We start from the raw sequence: 13,519 nt of genomic DNA on the forward strand, positions 1-13,519 counted from the left end.
TCCCCTTGCCCTCTTCGCCATCCGTTGCAAAGTGCAAAGTAGTACCGCGTACTCACCATATGAATTGTTATATGGACGAGCCCCCAGGACCCTGTTAGACATGGCTCGCGAGGCCTGGGAAGCTGAGCCCGATCGTACCCGTCCCCTCCCTGAGTATGTGGACAATCTCCGAACCCATTTAACACAAATCAGAGAGATAGTGAGACAGAACATGGTGGCTTCTCAGGTCACCCAGAAACAGCAGTATGATAAAGGAACCAAGGCCCGTTCATTTAAACCTGGAGACCTGGTTTTATTACTTCTACCCTCATCCGACCATAAGCTATTAGGGCAGTGGCCGGGCCCGTTCCCAATCTTAAGACAGGTGTCTCCTGTCACCTACGAACTCGAGATGGATGCCACCCGAGGGGTCACCCAGATCTACCATATAAACCTCTTAAAGAAATGGGAGGGGCCCCTCCCTGTCCTGACGAGCACTCCCTCCCTTCCTTTTGAAGGGTGTATGGACGCAGATCTCCCTGAAAGGAACAAACAAGACCTCAGACGGGTCTTATCCTCTGTTCAATCAGTGTTTTCTTCCCTACCGGGACACTCCACCATAGTGGAGCATGCAATCCACACCGAACCAGGGAAAACAGTGAGACAAAGACCCTACTGTATCCCTGAAGCACGAAGAGCTGTCATAAAAGAAGAGACGACCCAGATGCTGAAGATGGGTATCATCGAACCCTCCAGCAGCAGTTGGAATTCCCCAATCGTTCTAGTCCCCAAACCCGATGGTTCTACTCGATTCTGCATCGATTTCAGAGAGGTGAACAAGATCTCTGACTTTGATTCCTATCCCCTACCTCGAGTAGATGAGATGGTGGAGCGCATAGGCAAAGCCAAATATATCAGTACCCTTGACTTGTGCAAGGGATACTGGCAGATCCCCTTAAAACCCGAAGACAAGCCAAAAACGGCGTTTTCAACCCCTGAGGGTTTGTTCCAGTTCAGGGTGATGCCCTTCGGGCTTCATGGAGCCCGAAGCAACATTCCAAAGGGCTATGAACCTGGTCTTACGACCCCATTCCAGCTATGCCGGGGCATACTTAGACGATATCGTCATTTATAGCGACAGCTGGGAACAACACCTACACCATTTGCAATCAGTAGTGCACTCACTTGGTAACCACGGCTTTACCATCAACCCCGCCAAGACCACCTTGGCGGCCCAAAGCGTGAAATATCTGGGTTATCTGTTGGGGGAAGGGGTCATCCGTCCCCAAGACAATAAGATCAAGGCCATTCAATCCATACCCTTCCCTCACTCCAAGAGGGAACTTCATGCCTTTCTCGGGTTGCTGGGGTATTACAGGAGATTTATCCCCAACTTTTCCCAAACTGCAGCTCCCTTGACTGACCTGTTGAAAAAAACCACTAGAACCGAAGAGAAGTTACAGCAACCCACCCCCTGCTGTTGCAAGCCTTTGACCTCCTCAAGCAGTCCCTGCTGTCCGAACCAGTGTTAATCAGTCCTGATTATTCACAACCATTCATCCTTCAGACAGACGCCTCGGATCAGGGTTTGGGGGCAGTCCTGTCACAGAAAGATTCAAGAGGGGTCGAAAAACCGATCCTGTATCTCAGCCGGAAGCTCTTCCCACGTGAACAGAACTATGCGGTTGTTGAGAAGGAGGCTCTAGCGATTAAATGGGCCGTGGATAGTCTCCGATACTATTTAGAGGGCCGTGAGTTCCTCTTGTATACGGATCACGCCCCACTCGAATGGATGGCCCGCAACCGAGGCCACAACGACCGGGTCCTTCGGTGGTTTCTCTCTCTACAGCCCTTCCGTTTCAGAACACTACACCGAAAGGGACTAGACCAGGGCAATGCTGATTACCTCTCACGTTATCCGTCTCCTTCGAGCCCTACTAGTAAGACAGCTAGGGAAAGGGGATGTGGAGAATCAGTTATCCCTACCTCGTCGGGATGGCGTTCCCGACAGGGGTACCTCCCCCCAACAACGGGACGTACAGCGTCCCTTACCCATCGGACTTCCTCTCTTTCTCTTCGCCCACAGGATCCGACAACAAACTCCCGGACCGACGACCCGGAAGTGGTCAAACAGGATACCGGAAGTGACACTCCCGTAGGTGACCCGGAACCTAACCCTTCCGGAACCGGAAGCGCGTCCACTGAAGTCCGCCGGGAACAGAGAAAAGCCGTGAGGACAGACGGAGAGTTGTTCAGCCCAGCGGACTCGTGGCAGGAGACAGCGATCGGCGTGGAACCCCCGACGGAGAGCGGCGAGAAGGAGGCGAGCGGAGAGAAGGAGGAGAGCGGAGAGAAGAAGGAGAGCGGAGAGGAGAACGAGGAAGAGGACCTGTGGTCGGAGGACTGGTGGCGACCTCCGGAGGTGGCTGGAGATCGGCCGCAACTCGGATGAGAGTTGCGGCGGGGCACGTGAGTACCCTCTATCCTTTCTCCGTGTTCCCTGGTGTAATTAGTGTAAATACCTGTAAGCATTGTATATAGACCCTCACGAGCACCTTGCACTAGCCATAGAAATAGTGAAGTATCACGGGCACTGTTTATACTCCGCCGCACTAATCCCTGACACCATCAACCACCCTCTACCCCTTCCCTTCTCTTATTCGTCTTGTCCCCTCCTACCCAACCGGCCCTTCCCCACGTTCGTTTTCCGATCCATTCACTCCCCGGTGTAGGTGGAAGTACTCGGTAGTCCTTGCTGGACTGGACTAACCCCTGTATTCTCTCTCCCTTATCTCCGAGGAGCGCCAGCACCCGACTTTATCCTGACGACATCAGCCCAGCAGAGGACTACCTCCACTGCATCTACCCCTTCATCCGAACCCACCCGGCTCTGCGCTTCCATCCGGCATTCCTTCCTATACCTCTGTCGAACAAGACTTTGTGTACCTTACTGAACAATAAATCCTTAACCATAGCTCACTACATTCGGCCTCCCAGCCTGTTATTCCGGTCCGCCCAACCCACAACTCCACAGTTATATAACCGCACAGCTTTCTATCTTACTCCCTTTTGCAGCCTCGTTCCCTTTCGCAGTCTTGTTTGGCAGAATACTCCTTACTACCTTGTTTTCCATATGTTGTTCCTCCTTTTTCGTTACTCTATCGGTATATTAACCGCCTTTATCACGTTACTCTATCGGTACATTTTACCGTTATTCTTACGTTATTACCCCTATCTTGTTGGCCGCATCTGCCCCATGGTCCCTTTCTATTACATTTCCTGTTCAGGATTACCTCGTTGGGCCCCCATCAACTGATTTTCTCTCCTATACTTTATTATCTCTACTCGAGAAGGCAATTTAAAAAAAGGGTTCCTACGTTTGTCTTGTGCCCCCGCTAGTCATTCTCATGCCTTAGTCTCTCTTAAATATTACCAAGATCTAATTCTACGGTATGTCCTCTCGTATCTCGCTGTTGGTTCGGACACTAACCTGATAGATTGTGGGTCCGTGCTTCTGCCTTGTTTTCTATTTTGGACTCCCGCTTTCTCCGGCTCCCTTTTTAAAGTGCAAATAATTGCTGGGAACTCCCTACAGCTGTTTGATTTTTTGGCGCATGCGTATATGTTGGCATTTCCATTTAGTTATGCATCGCCATCTTTAAATGGAGTTTTAATCCCTTAAAAAGGGCGTGTTCTTCGCTTTGTGCGATCTACCCTGTCCTCCCTCTTGGATTTATCAATCCAAGAGGGAGGACAGGGTAGATCGCACAAAGCAAAGAACACGCCCGTTTTTAGGGATCAAAACTCCATTTAAAGATGGCGATGCATAACGAAAGCTGTAGGGAGTTCCCAGCAATTATTTGCACTTTAAAAAGGGAGCCGGAGAAAACGGGAGTCCAAAAGAGAAAACGAGGCAGAAGCACGGACCCACAATCTATCAGGTTAGTGTCCGAACCAACAGCGAGATACAAGAGGACATACCGTAGAATTAGATCTTGGTAATATTTAAGAGAGACTAAGGCATGAGAATGACTAGCGGGGGGCACAAGACAAACGTAGGAACCCTTTTTTTAAATTGGCTTCTCGAGTAGAGATAATAGAGTATAGGAGAGAAAATCAGTTGATGGGGGCCCAACGAGGTCATCCTGAACAGGAAATGTAATAGAAAGGGACCATGGGGCAGATGCAGCCATACAAGATAGGGGTAATAACGTAAGAATAACGGTAAAATGTACCGATAGAGTAACGTGATAAAGGCGGTTAATATACCGATAGAGTAACGAAAACGGAGGTACAACATGTGGGAAACAAGGAAGTAAGGAGAATTCCGCCAAACAAGGCTGCGAAAGGGAACGAGGCTGCGAAAGGGAGTAAGATAGAAAGCTGTGCGGCTATATAACAGTCCAATACATTTCATTGCTCTCTCATAGAACATATCCAGTTCAAGGAGAGTGGGGACCACAACAGTGGAGAGAGTATCAAAACCACTTGATTCCTCGTTGAGAAGCGTGACCTATTTAAAAAAGGTAAGAATAGATGAAGCATACGAGAAAACAAATTCTCGCTCGAAATCAAAGCAATAAGGGTAATATGGCAATATTTATGCCCCCACAGCAAACCCCAGGACCCGACATATAGAAGCCTGGAATATACAAGAAAATAGAAAAGACATAGAACCAATGATCCACCCATATAGTTCTAATGTAAATTACAACTGAAAAAAGCCTTATTATGCCAGTGCGCAATACGAAGGGAATATCTAAAACCCTATATTTACACATCTAGGTCTATTTTAATCTAAATAAGACAAGAAGGAGAATAACTCCAGGGAAAAGTACTACTTGGGCTTTCTACATCGAAGGCGAGTATATAATAGAAACAACAGTGGAGTGAATGTGGGTAGAATGGAAAGCTGAGGAAAACTTCTAAACATCTGAACTGCCGGTTTTATATGCCCAGATAGACCTGGAACCTGAAGTATACCAGCGTAACGCTTAGAAGTCTAACCCCCAAGAGGTCTCCCCTCCCCCGCATTTCTCTAAAAAGAGGCGAGGAGCTATTAGAGGTGAGAATGTGTAGATTAACTGTGTGAGTCTATATCTGAAACCACCACTAAAATGTAACGGAGGCAGTAGAAAGCCTTTCTCTGGCTCATCTAATGTTAAATCATGCAAACGAGAAATAAAAGAGATGAAATGCAAAGAGAAGACTTTTTAATTGTTAAAATGTCGTCTTGAAGTGTACATAACTGCGAAAACCAAGAGGGGTAAAGTAAATGACATGTGGTATACAATGATAAGAAAAGTCTCTTTAACATGTTACCGCCACTGATATTTATATTTCTATATATACAGAAGGAAATCCTAAATGTTGGAAACGGTGACCCCAATATTTGTCCTGTCCTGAAGAAGGTGTTACAATATCCATGTGTTTGACACCGAAACGCGTCAACGCACTGTTCTGTAAATAGAATCCAAATAGAGCCCAGGGAACAACAGATATCCATAAATTATTGGTACTGTAGCCCCTATATATAGAAAGGCTTCTTTGGATCAAGTAAATGCGTAGCTAGAATATCTTGAGCTACTGATAGAAAGGGGTTTTGATTTACTAATGTACTGTGATTTTGTGATGATTAGATTTTCTCTAAGTTTTAAATTGTGATTAATTGATATACTGTGTTGTTGTAACAAATTGGTTTTTTCCTGGTTTTTAATTTAATCTCTATATACTTGATGAGATATTGTGAATATTTGTTTATAATGTCATGTACTGTTTTCTTGATGATGTTTTAATTATGTATGTCTTCAGAAAGCTTTTCTGAATTTTAATTTGCATAGGGAAGATAGCGTTTTTCTTCCATGTTTTATGATCAAATAAAGAAGATTGTACACGTTACATTTTAGTGTGGAAATTTAATATCTGCATTTGTAATTAGGCTTCTTTGGATGTATGTGATATATAATATATGAGAGAGTGAGTAAAAAAGTAGTAATTCCAGGGATTCCCCTTTGACTTTGTCGACATGGAAAAAAGACAGATCCGTATGGCACAACAGCTGGATGATTACGAAGGGAGGGCTCATCGCAACAACGTTAGAATCCTTGGGGTTCCGGAGAAAACGGAGGGGCCTGCCACAGATCTTTATGTGGAAGAGCTGATCACGAAACACCTAAAGCCTAATGCATTCTCTGCTTATTTCTCCATAGAAAGCCCATAGGGTGCCGGGCGGGAGGCCCAAACCCGGGGCCCCACCTAGACCCCTTATAGCCAGAGTCTTTAATTTTTGAGACCGAGACAATATTTTGCAAGCCTCCAGAGCGGGCCCCCCATTAAAGATCGACAATTATGAGGTCTCCTTTTTTCCTGATTTTACGGCTCGGGTCCAGGCACAACGGCGAAGCTTCCAGGCAGTCAAACAGGAACTACGCAGCAGGGACATTAAGTATGCGATGCTTTATCCAGCAAAATTGAGAGTCGAATGGGACGGTAAATCGTGGTTTTTCGAATCACCTGATGCAACCTGGCAATGGCTGGACGGCTGGACGAAGGTCGGCGACAAGACTGGTAGTCGTCGTAATGCAGCAGAACGGAGGACCGGTGACAGACTACAACGATGGGGCCGAGCGGGGGACAATCGGCCTATCTGAACAGGAATGAGGGACATCGATGGCCTCTTGACGGACTAGCCCTAATGAACTCTTGCAAGTATGGGGGGGAGCTGTCAGCGTAGGAGCGACTGGGTGTAGGTGCCTGAATTTGAAGGTTACGGGTATGTAATGTGTTTAATTTGCAATTATCTAGACATGTTATGGAAAGTTTTCTTAGGCTGTTATCCACGATTGCAGGCTGTATTAAATTGTTGGCTTGAGAGACTTCTGCGGGGGGAGGGGATCGCTTCACCTCTGCGCAGTTAGCATGGGTGGGGAATGCACAGGCACTCTGCCGGGTTGGGGGTTGGGCAGTTTGAAGTCCACAGGCAGGGGAGCAGGGAGGGGGTGGAGGGGATTCAGTGGGATGTTTCAGGGGAAGGGTGGGAAGGTGGTATTGTTTGCTATGTCACTGCATTGGTCCTGAACGCATGGGCGGAGAGAGGGGGAGGGCTGTTAAGGTTTTTTTTGTCGTACTTTTGGGCTATATTTCAAAGTTCCATTTGCTAAGCTGCACACTGAAGAGATGGGCTCACGAAGAAGTCTTAATTGTGATGGAAGAGGTAGATTTGCCGAGCGCTACGGCGCAAGTTAATGCCCCGCGGGTGGCCCCTGTGGCTCCTATTACCTTGCTCACTTGGAATGTACACCGGCTGGGGGACAAAATTAAACGGGGATTGGTGTTGCAGTATGTTTGCCGTACAGTCCCAGCACTAATACTGCTTGAAGAAACACATCTGGTAGGGTCGTCCTGCAAAGCTTTGGATCGCTGGGGGTATACAATGGCAGCGCACTCAGAGTTTACAACAGGCTCTAGAGGGGTGGGTATACTGGTACATAAGGGCTTCCCCTTAAGTGTACAGCAGGTCTGGAAGGACACACAGGGACAATTCGCAGCGGTTTCCTGCCTGTGGGAAGGGAGGAAGTTTAATGTTGTGTCAGTCTATGTTCCCCCGACCCTTCACTCCGTTGTGCCTCCCGCCCTTAGTGCATTTTTGCTTACGCTGCCGGATGGGGAACACATAATAGGAGGGGATTTCAACGCAGTCCTAAATGACGAATTAGACCATTGCCCGGGCAGGACACCGAGTGCGGGCAGGTCCCGACTAGCAGGCTTTCTAGACGCCCTTGGCCTCTCGGATGGGTGGAGGTTCCATCACCGTTGGGATCGCGGATACACTTTCTACTCCGGGGTTCACAATAGCCTTTCCCGGATCGACTATTTTCTCCTTTCCGCCGACAGTCTACCTCATCTGGTGGAGACTAAGATAGGCCCGCGCTCGGAGATCCGCACACTGCTGTGGGGAGGTGGTTGCCCCAGAATCGCGTTTAGAAAACTCCAGAGGGGAGTATATGAGGGGGGCTGGCTGTCCCTGATATTCGACTCTACTACTGGGCGGCTCAGTTGGTGAATGTTAATGGCTGGGTCTTTGCCCTGATGGAAGAACCAGCCTACAGAGTAGACCGCATGGTGTTGGGGAGCGGTACATATCTGGGCGCGCTCTATCGGAAGGGCAGACTTAGATTGCCCCCGTTGCCCCAGACGGCTTCAGTGGTTGGAGCTTGGAGAAAGGCGTAAAAACGACTGGGTTGGGAGGCGAAACGTATGATTCAGACGCCGTTATGGGTCGGGGACTACCTTCCCGAAGTGACGAAACTGAAGGGCCTCGGCAGGTGGAGCCTGATAGGTATTGATGTGCTAGGGGACCTCTGGAAAAGAGGAGATGTGTTAGAGTTCTCTGCTCTACAGGAGGAATTCCAGATGGGGGGAGGGGAGTTCCTACATTATCAGCAGGTCCGCCACTCGGTACTGCAGCATATCCAGAGGGGCAATCAGCTTCCAGAATACGCCCCGCTGGAAGACAGACTCCTGCTAGACCTGATGATAGATAAGGCCATCTCCCTCACTTACAAGAAGCTCATTAACAACATCCCTGATCCCCTGGAACCGGTCAGGGAAAAGTGGGAATCTGATGTTGGGTTGTTAGAGGAGGATGACTGGCGGGAGGCATTACAGAGACCGAGAGAAGTAGCAATCCGAGCACGGTTTAGATTGGTCCAACTGCGCATCCTGCACCGATCTTACACCCCCGCACAACACTACATCGCATTGGATACGCTGATTCCAGGTTCTGTCTGCGTGGCTGTGGGGAGGAGGGCTCCTTTTTCCACATCCTATGGGATTGCGCCAGGATCAGGGCATACTGGTCTCACCTAGATGCCATAATGTCCGAGGTGATTGGGGCAGAGGTCCCGCTGGAGGCTAAATGGCATATTCTAGGAGTTACAAATGACGTCACCTGGCCGAAATGGGATAAGATCTGGCTGGTGCTGGCAAGTATGGTGGCCAAGAGAAACATAGCCCGCCTGTGGGGTAGTGACCTTCTCCCGACGGTGAAAGAGTGGGAACATGACCTGGACTGGTGCCAAAGGGCGGAAAGAGTGATTTACAAGAGCAGGGGGTGCCCTAGGAAATGGGAAAAGGTATGGGGGGCATGGAGGAGGTTCAGAGGGGAAGTATGGGATACGCAGACTGCCTCACTACAGTCCTAGGGCTTTTTGTATGACTTTCGCACCGTTTCTGCAGAACTGTGATGTTCATATTGCTTGATATGTATCTGTCTGTTATACGAATGTACTCCTGCCACTACCTACTGTCTATACCGCCATTTTCACGAGAGCCTATTTTCTGAATAAAAAGCATTAAAAAAAAGATAGGCCCGCGTGGCATCTCCGACCACTCCCCGGTCACTATGACCAACACCTCCTTTGTTAAAGCCCGGAAGCGTATCTTCCTGATTTCCCCCGGCTACTTACACAACTCAAAGATTAGGAAAGGACTGATTGCGGTCACAAAGCATTACTTCCAAGAAAATACAGACTCGGTACAATCGCCCGGTGTCCTGTGGGAGGCGTATAAGACGGTTCTCAGAGGACAAGCCATAGCCTCGATAACAGGTTACAGGCGAGAGACAAATACTGACATACAAACGATCGAAACTGAACTGTCCATGCTGCAGGCCCGACACGAGGCTGACCCCACTGACGAGACCGCACTACAAATGCTTCTCAAACAATCTGAATTCACGGAATATCAAAGGGAGCAGGTGAGGCGACGGCTCCAACACACGCAACACACTATTTACAAGGTAGGAGATAAGGCGGGGAAGCTCTTGGCATGGTTAGACAGGAAGGAAAAGGCCCAGAGGACAATAGCGCAACTCCGTACCCCGGAGGGCGGGCTGGTCACTACCCCAATGGACATTGTAGACGCCTTAGCTAATCACTTCGAAACAGTTTATACCCCCACCACTCACATGTCAACTGAAGAGGCGCAAACTTATATCAAGGATTTACGAATGCCCTCCCTATCAGAGGACGAGGCCACGGCCCTGGACACTGACTTCACGAAGGACGAGGTTCATTCTGCGATCCACTCTCTGCAATTGGGTAAGGCCATGGGTCCCAACGGGATCCCCATAGAATTGTATAAGCAAGTCTCTGAACAAACTGCTCCACACATTTTGGGGATGTTTGTAGATAGTTTGAATAGGGGGAATTGCCGCGAGATTCGCAAACAGCTACAATAATTGTTATACCGAAAACTGGCAAGCCCCAGGACCTGTGTACCTCATATCATCCAATATCTTAGTTGAATGCGGAGGCAAAGATTTTGGCAAAAATGATAGCTCACCGGCTCACCCCGCATTTAGAGAAACTGATACACCCAGACCAATCTGGGTTCATGCCAAACAGGAATACTGCGCTTAATCTGCGACGGCTTCATGCGGTGATGGCACAGATACCAAATCTTTCTGAACCGGCGGTGATCCTCTCATTGGACGCTCGAATGGCGTTCGACATGGTCGAATGGCCTTATCTATTTGCGGTTCTACGACACCTTGGCTTCGCACCCACATTCTGTGCGTGGGTGGGGCTACTTTAAACTAGGCCCCTAGCCCATGTGGTGGCTAATGGCCATATCTCTAGGGAATTCCAACTTGGTCGGGGCACGCGTCCGGGATGCCCCCTTTTGCCCTTATTATTTGCCTTGATTCTTGAACCATTAGCAGCATGGATACGGTGGGACCCCATGATTAAAGGACTCAGTTGGACCGACACATGGGAGGACCGCATATTGTTGTATGCAGATGATATCCTTCTATATCTGACCAGGCCTAGACACTCGATCATAGTGCTTCTTCACATCTTTGAAGTCTTTGGACGGGCCTCGGGATATACCATTAATTGGTCCAAGTCGGTAATATTTGTCCTTAAAGGCCCCCACCACAGCTGCCGGCGGATTGCCAGTTGATGGTCACAGACAAGCCCTTTAAATACTTGGGGGTCTGGGAGACGCCTGATCTGGAGGCCTTCTTTCAACATAATTTAATGCCACCCCTAGCACGCCTTCGCACCGACGTGAATAAGCATGGGCGAATTTTGCAACTCTGGCGTTCGCAAATTTGCGTATTTGCGAACTCGCAATCCGCAAAATCCACAAATTCTCACGAATTTGCAGATTTTTTTTGTGTTCGCAAGGGTTTCTGCCAGTTCGCGAGGGTTTTGTACCAGTTCGCAATTGCGAACTTACTTGTCGGCTCGCAACGGTCGCGACTATGTTGTTTCTACGTCTGGTTCATCATCACAGGTTCACAGCACCCTCTGTTTCACCACTGCCACCTTCTGTTTCACCCATGCCACCCTCTGGTACATCAATGCCACCCTCTGGTTCATCACTGTAGATTATGGGGGGGAAAAGCAAGCACACCTGCTCTGCTTCAACTGAAATGAATTAATTTGGGGTTGATTTATTAATATGTCACTGTTTTAAAATTCCAGTCTGGCACCTGCTTCCTTATCTGTAATTTGCTTTCTGTTGCAGTGCAATTTTTTTTCCAGGACCTTTGTGGCCTACTTGTAGCTATTCTATGAGCCTGCTGTGAGGGTCAGAGCAGGGTCATAGAATAGTTGCAAGTAGGCAACTGAACTCTGGAGGAACCCCTCAGGAAGCACTACAGGGAATGGTTACTAATGATGATTCACACGGACGCCGTTTCCTTGCTGCTGCCGTTTCTCTGCTGGTGCCCACGGACTTTGCTCTACACCTAGTGGAACCCGCTTCGCGGGTCCCACGTCGCTGGAGGGGGTAACCCGAGGCTGTGCTCTGCTCTGCTGCTGGGCGGTGAGTGTGCGACAGGGCTGCGAGCAGCAACCCGGACTCAGTATCCCAGGAGTCCCGGGTTGCCCAGGCCGTTTCCAGCTGGCCCGCTCTCCCTGACCGCCCCGCCCAGCCCCACCTGACTCAAAAGCGGCAGTGTTTCCCTTCAGCCTTGGGATTCACACGGACGCCGTTTCCTTGCTGCTGCCGTTTCTCTGCTGGTGCCCACGGACTTTGCTCTACACCTAGTGGAACCCGCTTCGCGGGTCCCACGTCGCTGGAGGGGGTAACCCGAGGCTGTGCTCTGCTCTGCTGCTGGGCGGTGAGTGTGCGACAGGGCTGCGAGCAGCAACCCGGACTCAGTATCCCAGGAGTCCCGGGTTGCCCAGGCCGTTTCCAGCTGGCCCGCTCTCCCTGACCGCCCCGCCCAGCCCCACCTGACTCAAAAGAGGCAGTGTTTCCCTTCAGCCTTGGGATTCACACGGACGCCGTTTCCTTGCTGCTGCCGTTTCTCTGCTGGTGCCCACGGACTTTGCTCTACACCTAGTGGAACCCGCTTCGCGGGTCCCACGTCGCTGGAGGGGGTAACCCGAGGCTGTGCTCTGCTCTGCTGCTGGGCGGTGAGTGTGCGACAGGGCTGCGAGCAGCAACCCGGACTCAGTATCCCAGGAGTCCCGGGTTGCCCAGGCCGTTTCCAGCTGGCCCGCTCTCCCTGACCGCCCCGCCCAGCCCCACCTGACTCAAAAGCGGCAGTGTTTCCCTTCAGCCTTGGGATTCACACGGACGCCGTTTCCTTGCTGCTGCCGTTTCTCTGCTGGTGCCCACGGACTTTGCTCTACACCTAGTGGAACCCGCTTCGCGGGTCCCACGTCGCTGGAGGGGGTAACCCGAGGCTGTGCTCTGCTCTGCTGCTGGGCGGTGAGTGTGCGACAGGGCTGCGAGCAGCAACCCAGACTCAGTATCCCAGGAGTCCCGGGTTGCCCAGGCCGTTTCCAGCTGGCCCGCTCTCCCTGACCGCCCCGCCCAGCCCCACCTGACTCAAAAGCGGCAGTGTTTCCCTTCAGCCTTGGGATTCACACGGACGCCGTTTCCTTGCTGCTGCCGTTTCTCTGCTGGTGCCCACGGACTTTGCTCTACACCTAGTGGAACCCGCTTCGCGGGTCCCACGTCGCTGGAGGGGGTAACCCGAGGCTGTGCTCTGCTCTGCTGCTGGGCGGTGAGTGTGCGACAGGGCTGCGAGCAGCAACCCGGACTCAGTATCCCAGGAGTCCCGGGTTGCCCAGGCCGTTTCCAGCTGGCCCGCTCTCCCTGACCGCCCCGCCCAGCCCCACCTGACTCAAAAGAGGCAGTGTTTCCCTTCAGCCTTGGGATTCACACGGACGCCGTTTCCTTGCTGCTGCCGTTTCTCTGCTGGTGCCCACGGACTTTGCTCTACACCTAGTGGAACCCGCTTCGCGGGTCCCACGTCGCTGGAGGGGGTAACCCGAGGCTGTGCTCTGCTCTGCTGCTGGGCGGTGAGTGTGCGACAGGGCTGCGAGCAGCAACCCGGACTCAGTATCCCAGGAGTCCCGGGTTGCCCAGGCCGTTTCCAGCTGGCCCGCTCTCCCTGACCGCCCCGCCCAGCCCCACCTGACTCAAAAGCGGCAGTGTTTCCCTTCAGCCTTGGGATTCACACGGACGCCGTTTCCTTGCTGCTGCCGTTTTTCTGCTGGTGCCCACGGACTTTGCT

Source organism: Lissotriton vulgaris, chromosome 4_1 (genome assembly GCF_964263255.1).
Source record: "Lissotriton vulgaris chromosome 4_1, aLisVul1.2, whole genome shotgun sequence".
NCBI classification, from domain to species: domain Eukaryota; kingdom Metazoa; phylum Chordata; class Amphibia; order Caudata; family Salamandridae; genus Lissotriton; species Lissotriton vulgaris.